This window comes from Salvelinus namaycush, chromosome 26 (genome assembly GCF_016432855.1).
Source record: "Salvelinus namaycush isolate Seneca chromosome 26, SaNama_1.0, whole genome shotgun sequence".
In the NCBI taxonomy this organism is placed as follows: Eukaryota; Metazoa; Chordata; class Actinopteri; order Salmoniformes; family Salmonidae; genus Salvelinus; species Salvelinus namaycush.
Window position 1 is genome coordinate 7,765,902 of NC_052332.1, and position 12,845 is coordinate 7,778,746.

The 12,845-nt window shown below is 41.2% G+C and overlaps 1 pseudogene; it reads right to left on the bottom strand.

The window, feature by feature from the left end:
- The window catches only part of LOC120021807, a 50,076-nt pseudogene that overhangs the window by 14,704 nt on the left and 22,527 nt on the right, over positions 1 to 12,845 (bottom strand).

A 12,845-nucleotide genomic window follows, 5' to 3' on the forward strand; every position in this document is an offset into this window, starting at 1 on the left:
CAAATACAGGTGTGCCACGCTTGTAGCATCATACACCCAAGAAGACTCAAGACTGTAATTGCTGCCAAAGGTGCTTCAACAAAGTACTGACTTAAAGGTCTGAATACTTATGTAAATGTCATTTAAAAAAAAAATGTTTAATACATTTGCTAAAATTTAAAAAAACCTTTTGCCATTGTCATTATGGGGTATTGTGCAGGTTGATGAGGGTATTTTTTTTAATCAACTTTAGAATAAGGCTGTAACGTAACAAAATGTGGAAAAAGTCAAAGGGGTTGAATCATTTCCGAATGCACTGTAGGCCTATATGTTTTGTATCACAACTAAAGTGGCCAAATAACTTCTTAAAATTAAGCACATTAATCCGCTTTACAAGGGATGTAGAGCCTAACTGGCATACATAAACAGCGAGTGAGTTTCAAGTTTGGGGAAAATAATACTCACAATAAAAATGCGCCTTTGTAATAAAAACATTACATGCATAATCACTTTTGCGGTCACTTTTGATAATGTTGTTTTCCCGCTAATGGAATATTCACGCTTATAGCCTGTGTGCTGCGCTTATGTGAAGAAATAGCTTAATAGTTGATCAACATTTTAAGCTAAACTTTCTGATCTGTTGCGTCAGCCTCATTGCGTAAAACAAGTGTTTTTATGCTAGTGGATGTATTAATTTGAGATCAATCGCATCCCACAACTGTCCCAAACTATGTTTGGAATATTTATTTCTCGCACAGAATAGGTCAACTTTTGTAGTATTGGGGATAGTAGATGGACATAGGCTCATGCTTTTGCTGTTCGTTAGGCCTACTCATCTTGTTGGCTGACGAAAAGTAATTGTGGACAGTTCTTCCTATATCTTCAATACGCAACTCGGAATTGGATAAGGACTCGCGCAGTTGCGTCCCGGATGTGTCTGTCTTCACTTGTAGCCTGTGAGAAAGACCCGATCACGTGATGGAGAGCCATGTGAGTGAGAGGTGCTTCAGAGCAAGCAGCATTCTAGGAGAAGGGAATTATCATTATTATATTCAGCCAAGGGCACAATGGCCACTGGCCGCAAAAGGCATGGATTTTTTTTTTGGGGGGGGGGCATTACGGCCACACAAAGGTGATGTCGCCGGGAAATTCAAGGCATTATCAAGTGCTTGTCAAATTTTGAATGAGAGACTGATGAAGTGTGTACAGCCTGTGAAGAAAAACAAAGCAGAGCTCATGCCTTTCATGCAACTTTTTTTCAAATAATCATTAGAGTCGCATCATGGAACCTTACAATGTATTACAAATCAAAACATATAGCCCAACGTTTGTAGAACTACATTTACATTAATAACTCTGAATTAAGCATATAGGAGTACCTATTTTTTTGTTAACCGCTCAACACAGAATGTCCCTCAAATCGTTTGGAGAACATATGCTTTCTATTTTATTCAGCTTTGTTCAACTTTATTCTTCATACTATAAAATAATGTAAAATGTCACAGAATTCTAAGCAAATCTTGTCTGCTAAATGAACTAGTGTAGCCCACAGCCATATGGCACTGCCAGATGAGGACCTAACATAAGGACAACTCAGAGTATGCTATTCTGTTCTTCTAAAATAGACTACATTTTCTTAATTTCATGTTTCTTTAGACTCGTCTAAGATATATCATGGATCTATTGTGAAGGTGTAGGCTATATTGCATGGATTTAGACTTTTTCAAATGTAGATGTTCCAAAGGTCTGCATCAGTGGCTTGTAGGGAAGCCAGGAGATGCTAAATGTGTTTGTTAATTAAGTCAATTACCATGACACCAGCAGTTATTTGCTTGATGAAATGTTGTGACCGCCACAGCCCTTGTCACATATCTTTAAAAAAAAAAGTATGGGCGTGGATCAGAAAACCAATCAGTATCTGGTGTGACCACCATTTTCCTCATGCAGTGCGACATCTCCTTCGCATAGAGTTCATCATGCCTGTGGAATGTTGTCCCACTCCTCTTCAATGGCTGTGCGAAGTTGCTAGATATTGGTGGGAACTGGAACACGCTGTCGTACACGTCAATCCAGAACATCCCAAACATGCTCAATGGGTGACATGTCTGAGTATGCAGGCCATGGAAGAACTGGAACATTTTCAGCTTCCAGGAATTGTGTACAGATCTCTGCGACATGGGGCCGTGCATAATCATGCTGAATTAATCAAATGGCCACCCGGACTATTTACATTGACCCCCCCCTTTGTTTTTACACTGCTGCTACTCGCTCTTTATTATCTATGCAGTCACTTTACCACTACCTTCATGTACAAATTACCTCGACTAACCCCGCACAATGGTCTGTGGTTGTGAGGCCGGTTAGACGTACTGCCAAATTCTCTAAAACGATGTTGGAGGCTGCTTATGGTAGAGAAATGAACATTACATTCTCTGGCAACAGCTCTGGTGGGCATTCATGCAGTCAGCATGCCAATTGCACGCTCCCTCAAAATTTGAGACATCTGTGGCATTGTGTTGTGTGACAAAGCTGCACATTTAGAATGGCCTTTTAGTGTCCCTAGCGCAAGGTGTGATGACCATGCTGTTGATGAGATTTGAACACGCAACCTTCGCGGGTTGCTAGTGGTTTGCGTTATACGCCCACCCTCCTTTAGTTTTGACTTAAGTAACCATCTGTCTCATGTAATCATACCAAAAGTAACAAATCATACTAATTTGATTGTCCCGGATTTATATTTACTATGTTATGTCTAGTCTATGAGGGGAGGTAGGCTGCCTAGTGGATAGAGCATTGGGCCAGTAACCCGAAAGGTTGCTAGAACGAATCCCCGAGCTGACAATTTAAAAATCTGTTGTTCTGCCTCTGAACAAGCAAGTTAACCCACTGTTCCTAGGCCGTCATTGTAAATAACAATTTGTTCTTAACTGACTTGCCTAGTTAAATAAAAAGGATAAATAAAAAATAAAACAATAAAAATATGAGACCAGGCTGGATCACCAACACTGGACAATTGAGGAGTGGAAAAACATTGCCTGATCCGACGAATCCCAGTTCCTGTTGGGTCATGCTGATGACACAGTCACGATTTGGCATAAGCAGCACGAGTCCATGGCCCCATCCTGCCTGGTGTGGGGAATATTTTCCTGGCACACGTTAGGCACCCTGGTACTAATTGAGCAACGTTTCCATGACCCAAATAATTCAGGCTGTTCTGGAGGCAAATGGCAGTCCGACCCGGTACTAGATGGGTGTACCCAATAAACTGGCCATTGAGTGTATAGCTCTATTATGCGTGGGAATACTTTGATACAGAGTTCCAAAATAAAAATGGACTTGGAGCTGATTTCCTGGTGTTTTACAGTCTTACGTCCAACAACAATAAAAAGCGTCATGACACCAATTTTTGCTTTGTAGCACCTACAAATTAAACAATATTGGGACTTAAAGGAGGCCTGGGTAAGGCCAAAATGTCACAAATATTCCAACTTCAATACATTTTTTCTCAATTATGCTTTAAGATCAAAATGTCAAATATATGCTAACAATCCTTCCTCCAAGGCTGTCATTGAAAATAAGAATTTGTTCTTAACTGACTTGCCTAGTTAAATAAAGGCAAAATAAAAATAAACATTTTAAAAATGAATATTTTAAGGATTACATTTCGTAAAAATCATGATATTTTTTAGTCCTGGTTTAGTGAGGAATCACCCCTCTGGAAAACGTATTGGTCCTGACATTATAGTGCAGTCCTACGGTCTATGTTATGTATTAATTTCAGCAATGGCAGGCGAACTACGGCAGGATCCTGGTAAATTACCTGTTATTACATTACAAATGAGGGTTAGAGTACTGGCCACAATACACAGTGACCTCCAGTGATGCACTGCTAATGACTCCATCTGTCTCTGGACTGCAGACCACAGGAGCTACCAGTGTTGTAATGTACTGAGGTAGAAAGGGCGGGCCCAGAGAGGACGTTCCCAGGAAGAGAATAGTGACTCCATAAGTGATTGTCTAAGACATAAAAAAAAATATATGTTGTGTATTAAGGTTAGAAACTGAGGAAATAACAAATGGTGCATGAGTCTTCATAACAAAACTCCAATCTCTTGGGTTCAAATTTTGTTCGTTCTGCGATTTATGTTTTTGACTGTTTTTTCTAAGGCAAACGTTATATTCAATGGACAATAAAGTCTGTCCTCATCATTCATGCTCTCATGCAGCCTAACAGAAAGACATCAGTGAAGTGATGACATGGCTGCAATGGGATCGATCTCATGCCAACCAATCAAAACTTTGAAAGGAACAAAGTGACGAACCCACAAAAGGACCAGGCGTTCATATGCGAGCGTGACGGATGGACAGACAGACAGAGAGGACTGTGAGCATCACAGAGAAACTGAGGGAGTTAAAGGGAGGAACGTGATGAGAGGAAGTGAATGGCAAATGTCAGAGTTGTGTCTCCATCCCAGTCTTCTGGCTCTGAGAGAGCCATCTAACCTCTGAGACAGACTGATAGCTGGTCTTGCAGCAAGTGCAGAATGTCCAAAAGACAGAGACTGGACTAACGGGGACATATATTTTATTCCACCGACCAGTCAGACTATTCATGTGTAATGAAACATCAGAATATAACTTGATGAGGGAAGGAAATGTCTCCTCTGCTACACAGCATACAAGTAGACTGCTGTGTGTTTGTGACCCTTGTTTATGTGTCCCTTCTGAAGCATGACTAATAAATGTATGTAGCAGCCAAAAATACAGTCGATGACATGAGGACTGAGTTATAAAACATTTTAAAACAAACGCACACTTCATGAGTAAAAGAACATGATATTACATTTCCCTAAAGAAGGTAATAACGGAAGCTTTCATTATTTGCCACATAGGTCACGTAATGAATTTCTACTCAGATTTCATATCATGGTTAATAATGTCAGCCATTAAAAGCCTGGAGGGAGAATGTTGATTGGAAAGGTTAAGGCTATAAGGAGAAAGTTAATTGTGTTACAGATACTGTTGGAGTATGTCAGGGGACATGTGGTGTGACTACATCACAGTCGGGTTTAGATAGAGCAGAGAAGCTGATTACACCCCCCCCCCCCACACACACACACACATACATATCACATCTCTGTTGGCTATCTAGCCGAATCTCTACTCTCAATGACACCTAGGATAGAGTGGAGGGAGGGTGAAGTGAAATGGTCAAATAGACCATTTGAAATGAAATTGTATCCTCCACTTTCTGTCCTCATATAAAGAGATCCACTTTCAAATCACAAGCTGCGTAGTTTCTCTCTTCACAGCGGGTCATTATGAAAGACCGTTCCCCGTGTCCAATGGCTGCGTTTTTCATGGCAAAGCTCAAATACACAAATGGTCCTAGAACTAACTTATCTCCTGACAGCCTAAAGCATGGATGGGAAACTTTGATGGTGGTGGGTGACACAAAAAAAAATCAGAACTCATCACAGTGGCTTGGGGGTCTGTGTACCCACATCCATACCCACACATGCAGTCAGAGCCGGTCCTAGCCTTATGGGGGCCCTAAGTGAAATTTAGTTTTAGAGTTAATTTCCTGCAATTCTACACATTTTGCCATGGGCAGAGAGAAGATTTTGTAATTTTCAACGAATGTCATGAAATTCAACACAAAAATGACATGAAGCGAAGTGAAAGATTAGCAGTTTCACAGTAAATTTCCTGCAATTATACACATTTGCCATAGGGTGGAGAGAAATGTTTGCAGTTTTTAATATGATATCCGAGTGAGAGTGACTAACAAATTCAATGGGGGCCTTCCGGTCAGTAATTAGATAGCTGGCTAGACTAATTTACCAAACAACATATTTTTTTGCTGACGTGGGCTTATTGAGTGAATGTCAGTGACTGACGTGAGAGAAACTGCTGATGCACAGCCACATTTCGAAATTGCACCTTGTGTATTCTACCTCTCAACAGCAAGTTGAGACCCCGACGGAGTCCCCCCCCAAAATATATATACACAGTGCCTTCAGAAAGTATACAGACCCCTCAACTTTTTCCACATTTTGTTACGGTACAGCCTTATTGTAAAATGTATTAAATTGTTTTTGTTCCCCCTCACCAATCTACACACAATACCCCATAATGACAAAGGAAAAACAGGTTTTCAGAAATGTTTCCTAATAATGATTCAGACCCTTTACTCAGTACTTCGTTGAAGCACATTTGGCAGCGATTACAGCATCGAGTCTTCTTAGGTATGACGCTACAAGCTTGGCACACCTGAATTTGGAGAGTTTCTCCCATTCATCTCTGCAGATCCTCTCAAGCTCTGTCAGGTTGGACGGGGAACGTTGCTGCACAGCTATTTTCAGGTGTCTCCAGAGATGTTTGATCGGGTTCAAGTCAGGGCTCTGGCTGGGTCACTCAAGGACATTCAGAGACTTGTCCAGAAGCCACTCCTGCGTTGTCTTGGCTGTGTGCTTAGGGTTGTTGTCCTGTTGGAAGGTGAAACTTCGCCCCAGTCTGAGGTCCTGAGCGCTCTAGAGTAGATTTTCATCAAGGATCTCTGTACTTTGCGCTGTTCATCTTTCCCTAAAATCCTGACTAGTCTCCAAGTCCCTGCCGCTGAAAAACATCCCCACAGCATGATGCTGCCACCACCATGCTTCACCGTAGGGATGGTGCCAGGTTTCCTCCAGACATGACTCTTGGCATTCAGGCCAAAGAGTTCAATCTTGGTTTCATCAGACCAGAGAATCTTGTTTCTCATGGTCTGAGAGTCCTTTAGGTGCCTTTTGGCAAACTCCAAGCGGGATGTCATGTGCCTTGTACTGAGGAGTGGCTTCTGTCTGGCCACTCTACCGTAAAGGCCTGATTGGTGGCGTGCTGCAGAGATGGTTGTCTTTCTGGAAGTTTCTCCTATCTCCACAGAGGAACTCTGGAGCTCTGTCCGAATGATCATCAGTTTCTTGGTAACCTCATTGACCAAGGCCCTTCTCCCCCGATTGTTCAGTTGGGCCGGGCGGCCAGCTCTAGGATGAGTCTCGGTGGTTCCAAACATCTTCCATTTAAGAATGATGAAGGCCACTGTGTTCTTGGGGACCTTGAATGCTGCAGCACTGTTTTGGTACCCTTCCCCAGATCTCTGCCTCGACACAATCCTGTCTCAGAGCGCTAAGGACAATTCCTTAGCATTGTTAACTGTGGGACCTCATTTAGATGGGTGTGTGCTGTTTAAAGAAAAATGCTATTGCAACCTCTTTGCAATAAGGAATTGAGACCAAAAGCTCAAGAGAAGTTTCAAGTGTTTAATACCAAGGATGACATCAGCTGAGTGCATACATTTTAGAAAGCTCACAACACATTTTATACTCTTCCTTTGTAGGCGTCACCTCCCCAGCTATACATTTTATGAACCCAATGAGTTTTCCTCCTTTCCCCTGTGGAATGTCCATTGCCCTCTCTTTGTTTAGCTATCCATCTTCTGGGCCTGACCCTGCTCTCTGATCCTAGGCAATTTCCTCTTATCTGATTAGGTCCACCTTTCTAAATTAGTATACACACAGTTTCATGGCCTAAACTCCATTAATACTCACAATAATCACTCGCTACAAAGGATACAAACTACAGTTTATATTGAAAAATTTTACATTTTAACAGAATCCATCAGTGACTTTCCAAATCATGTCCAATCAATTGAATTTACCACAGGTGCACTCCAATCAAGTTGTAGAAACATCTCAAGGACGATCAATCGAAACAGGATGCACCTGAGCTCAATTTCGAGTCTCATAGCAAAGGCAATTAATACTTATGTAAATAAGGTATTTCTGTATTTTCTAAAAACCTGTTTTCACTTTGTCTTTATGGGGTATTGTGTGTAGATTGCTGAGGATTTGTATTTATTGAATCCATTTTAGAATAAGACTGTAACTTAACAAAACGTGGAAAAAGTCAAGTGGTCTGAATACTTTCCGCAGGCACTATATATATACATACAGTACCAGTCAAACGTTTGGACAACTACTCATTCAAAGGTTTTTCTTTATTTTTACTATTTTCTACATTGTAGAATAATAGTGAAGACATCAAAACTATGAAATAACACATATGGAATCATGTAGAAACCAAAAAAGTGTAAACCAAATCTTCAAAGTAGCAACCCTTTGCCTTGATGACAGCTTTGCACACTCTTGGCATTCTCTCAACCAGCTTCATGTGGAATTATTTTCCAACAGTCTTGAAGGTTTCCCACATAGCACTTCTTGGATGCTTTTCCTTCACTCTGCCGTCCAACTCATCCCAAACCATCTCAATTGGGTTGAGGTCAGGTGATTGTGGAGGCCAGGTCATCTGATGTAGCACTCCATCACTCTCCTTCTTGGTCAAATAGCCCTTAAACAGCCTGGAGGTGTGTTGGGTCATTGTCCTGTTGAAAAACAAATGATTACCCACTAAGCGCAAACCAGATGAGATGGTGTATCGCTGCACAATGCTGTGGTAGCCATGCTGGTTAAGTGTGCCTTGAAACCGAAAGAAATCACAGACAGTGTCACCAGAAAAGCACCCACATACCATCACACCTCCATGCTTCACGGTGGGAACCACACATGCGGAGATCATCCGTTCACCTACTCTGCGTCTCACAAAGACACGGCGGTTGGAACCAAAAATCTCAAATTTGGACTCAGACCAACGGACATATTTCCACTGGTCTAATGTCCATTGCTCGTGTTTCTTGGACCAAGCAAGTCTCTTCTTCTCATTGGTGTCCTTTAGTAGTGGTTTCTTTGCAGCAATTTGACCATGAAGGCCTGATTCACGCAGTCTCCTCTGAACAGTTGATGTTGAGATGTGTCTGTAACATAAACTCTGAAACATATATTTGGGCTGCAATCTGAGGTGCAGTTAACTCTATCCTCTGCAGCAGAGGTAACTGAGGCTTCCTTTCCTGTGGTGGTCCTCATAACAGCCAGTTTCATTAAAGAGCTTGATGTTTTTTGCGATTGCACTTGAGGAAACTTTCAAAGTTCTTGAAATGTTCCGGATTGACTGACCGTCATGTCTTAAAGGAATGAGTGACTGTCGTTTCACTTTGCTTATTTGAGCAGTTCTTGACATAATATGGACTTGGTCTTTTACCAAATAGGGCTATCTTCTGTATACCACCCCTACCTTGTCACAACACAACTGATTGGCTCAAACGCAGTAAGGAAATAATTCCACAAATATACTTTTAACAAGGCACACCTGTTAATTGAAATGCATTCCAGGTGACTACCTCATGAAGCTGGTTCAGAGAATGCCAAGAGTGTGCAAAGTTGTCATATAGAAAATAGTAAAAATAAAGAAAAACCCTTGAATGAGTAGGTGTGTCCAAACTTTTGACTGGTACTGTATAGCGGGCCGTCAATTGCCCATCCGTGGCCTAAAGGGAGCTTCCAGGAGAAACTTACCTCTGACAGTGAAATTGTATCTGGAGGTAAATTCGACACACTGCGATTGTATTGTACCAGCACAGAGAACAAGAAAGGGAGAAAAAAGGTTCATACAAAACAAAATGTTCTGTTTGTAGCAAAGACAAACCGAGGAAGTTCTTATCTGGCCCTATTTGGCTGGCTGTCGTCTGATGGCTGGAGAATTAGAGAACTAGAGAGACAGCAGGACGATAGGAGGATAAGTAGCTGAGAGCTGTAGTACTGTAATGCTGTAATGTACCTGGGATTTCATCTCGTACAGTAGAGGGTTTTCTGGAGTCATCTGGATGGCTTCATCCCACCTCTTAACGGCCTCCCAGTGCCTGAGACGAACACAAACACAAAATCAGGGTTACATACTGTACACCAGGGATTGGCAACAAAAAATCCGAACTCATCATGAGGGATCCCAGTGGATCGAGGATCTGCGTACCCTTCCCACAGTCCAAGACATACAATTAACTGATTTGTTCAATCAATCTATTTGTGCAGTTAAACTACTTAACTCTCTTAAATAAATGCATTATATCACTAGCCAGGGCTGGCCCTAGCCTTTAGAGGGCCCTAAACGAGACTTGGTTGATGGTCTCCCCCACCTTGCGGGCCACAGTGGCTTGGGGGTCTGCCTACAAACATCCATACCCCACATGCAGTCAGAGCCAACCCTAGTCTTCTGGGGGACCCTAAGTACAAATGTGTTGGATTTTGTCCTCCCCCCCACAAACAGTAGAGAGATGTTTTAGACTTAATTTTCCTTCTATATTTTGCCATGGGACATAGTTAAAATAAGGCAGTTTTAAAGCAAGTTTTGCCGCAATTCTACACATTTTGCCATGGGTGGAGAGAAGATTTAGAAACTTCATAAGAAATGTCATGAAATACATTTCAAAAATGCCATGAGGCATAGAGAAAGAAGGTGCAATTTGACATGGGGTGGATTTCTTTTTACTGTTTGAAAGCTAATCTCATGCAATTCTACTAATTCCCTGCAATTCTACACATTTTGCCATGACCATGTTAATATGATATCTGAGTGAGAGTGACTAACAACCAAATGTCTAAATTTCACCTTGTGTATTGTTCTATTTTAACTCTCAACAGTAAGTTCAAACCCCGACTGATTTAAAAAAATAATTAAAATTGATTTACAGGCCAACATCTCTTGCCCATCCCTGCAATCTGGCAATATGTCGACTACTTTGTCTATACCAAGCTTACAGAAGACCAGGGACTACCAGGAAAAGAACAAACAAAGCACTATGTGTACTAGATTACGCATTGGGTTTCTAAAAGATAAACTTTAAATTGCGATGTGGTCTCCCGATTAAATGGGCGGATGGTAAAGTTGATGTGCTTGGTGCACATATCTCGGAAAAGTTTAGCAATCTTCCAACTACTAACTTTGATAGAAAAATTTGCAAAATAAATATGATCTTGAAACCGTGGAGACGGAAACACCTGTCCATCTAAGGGAAAATGAACCTGATTAAGTCTCTAGTGATATCGCAGTTTACATATTATTCATGGCTCTACTGACTACAGGAAAATCCTTTCTCAAATAATGTGAGAAAAAAACCTTAGGAATGCCAAACCAGATAAAGTTCAATGGGATATTTATACAATGAACATGCCTTGAGGGTTAAAACATATTAAAGGGATACTTTGGGATTTTGGCAGAGGCCCTTTAACTACCATGTCAGCAGATACCCATAGACTTCCAGTCATTGCGCTAACGCCAGTTAGGATTGGCTTGCTAAATTACCTCTAACTTCCTTCATGCTAGACAGAGACATAAAAATGGTATCCACAAGTTCATCTGACTCTGGGGAAGTAGTTAAATGGCCTCATTGCAAAAATCCCAAAGTATCCCTTTAAAGGATAGAAAACATTCATTATTAATCACCAATATAACAACATGGTATCATCAAAGACTTAGTTGTATTCACGATAGTTGTATTCACGATCTGGTTATCTATAGGTACAAACGGTTATGTATTTGGGTTATTACAACGCACTAATTCTCAACGTCATATGGAGGATCTACTCTGTGCTACAGAGTTCATATGCTAGCTCGGTAGCTAGCTCAAGCTGGCTAACGTTAGCCACTAGCCATGCTCGCATGTAATTACATTCCAGACCAAGTGTTGGCTGTGGTGAGCTACAACGATCCAATCACAGGAATTGTGATGTAAACAAGAACCAGATCTGGCTCGTGCGGCCATGCAGCATGCTCTTCACGGACATTGTGGCTGTGTTATTTAGTGGGAACCTGTTAGCACGGCAGGCTCTGGTGCCTTCTTCCCATGGGCTCAAAATGAAAGAAAGTCATACCTGCTTGCTATTATTTTGTAGTACCACGTCTGTTCACCTTTTTGTTTGACAACTTCTCCGCATGTTCTCTGTGAAGTAGGCTACTGGTGTTTTGTAACTTTTTCCGCCTTGCCTTAGTGCTTGTGCGTTAGCTGAAGGACAACTGGACTCTATCCATTTGGGATTTCTCTGACTCTCCATCTGCCAGTGAAGCACCTGCCTCCCCCTGGCTTTGGTTGCCAACTTAGTCTGCATGCTTTTAAAAGTTTTACTATCAGATGGGCCCCAGTCATTAATCTGTAAATCTCTGCTCTCTCTTTGCTTTGATCTGTGGTTATGTTTTAGTTGTGTTGGGTTAGTTGTTTTCTAGCTGGTCCCCAATAGTTGGGCTGTAGCTTGCCAACCATAACCCTGGTGTTTGGCTAGGCTAATAGCTAGTTGGCTAAATAGCTAACGTTAGCTGGCTGGCTTGCTTGCTGGGTAAGATAACTGCAAGTAGCTAATATTCTTTAATAACTGGTTAGATGGCGTTATGTATTTCCACAACTTTGGTTTACTTTAATGTAGCTGTAAACTAGGTGATGAGAGCAATTGGCTGACTCATATAGTGCTAACATAATGTTAATGTTAGCAGGCTGGTAGAGCTAAGTTGATTTGTAACAAATTCATAAAGTATTTGCTTGTAAGTTTGCTGAAAATGTAATTGTAGCAGTATTAATTAGGGCAAACAATGTAGTTCAATTTGGAGTTATTTCTGTTGGAGTTTACTTTATAGGAAATAGGCTGGCTTGCCAGGTCCTCCATATTACATCACTCCCCGGAAAAACAAATTCTGCCATGACTTCTGCATTCTGATTGGCTTATGTAATAACTTGAAAAATAGAAAAGTAAGGTGTATTGGGACATTTTATACGTATACTAATGCAAATTCGCACTTTACATGTAGTTACATTTATGCTACCTACCGTTGAAATATTAAGGCATTAAACCTTATATCTAAATCCAAACTGTTTTTCCAGCAGGCTACTAATAGAGGCTCATCCTGTGTTTAAGAGTGGGTTTTGCGGATTAAAACCGCATATTTTC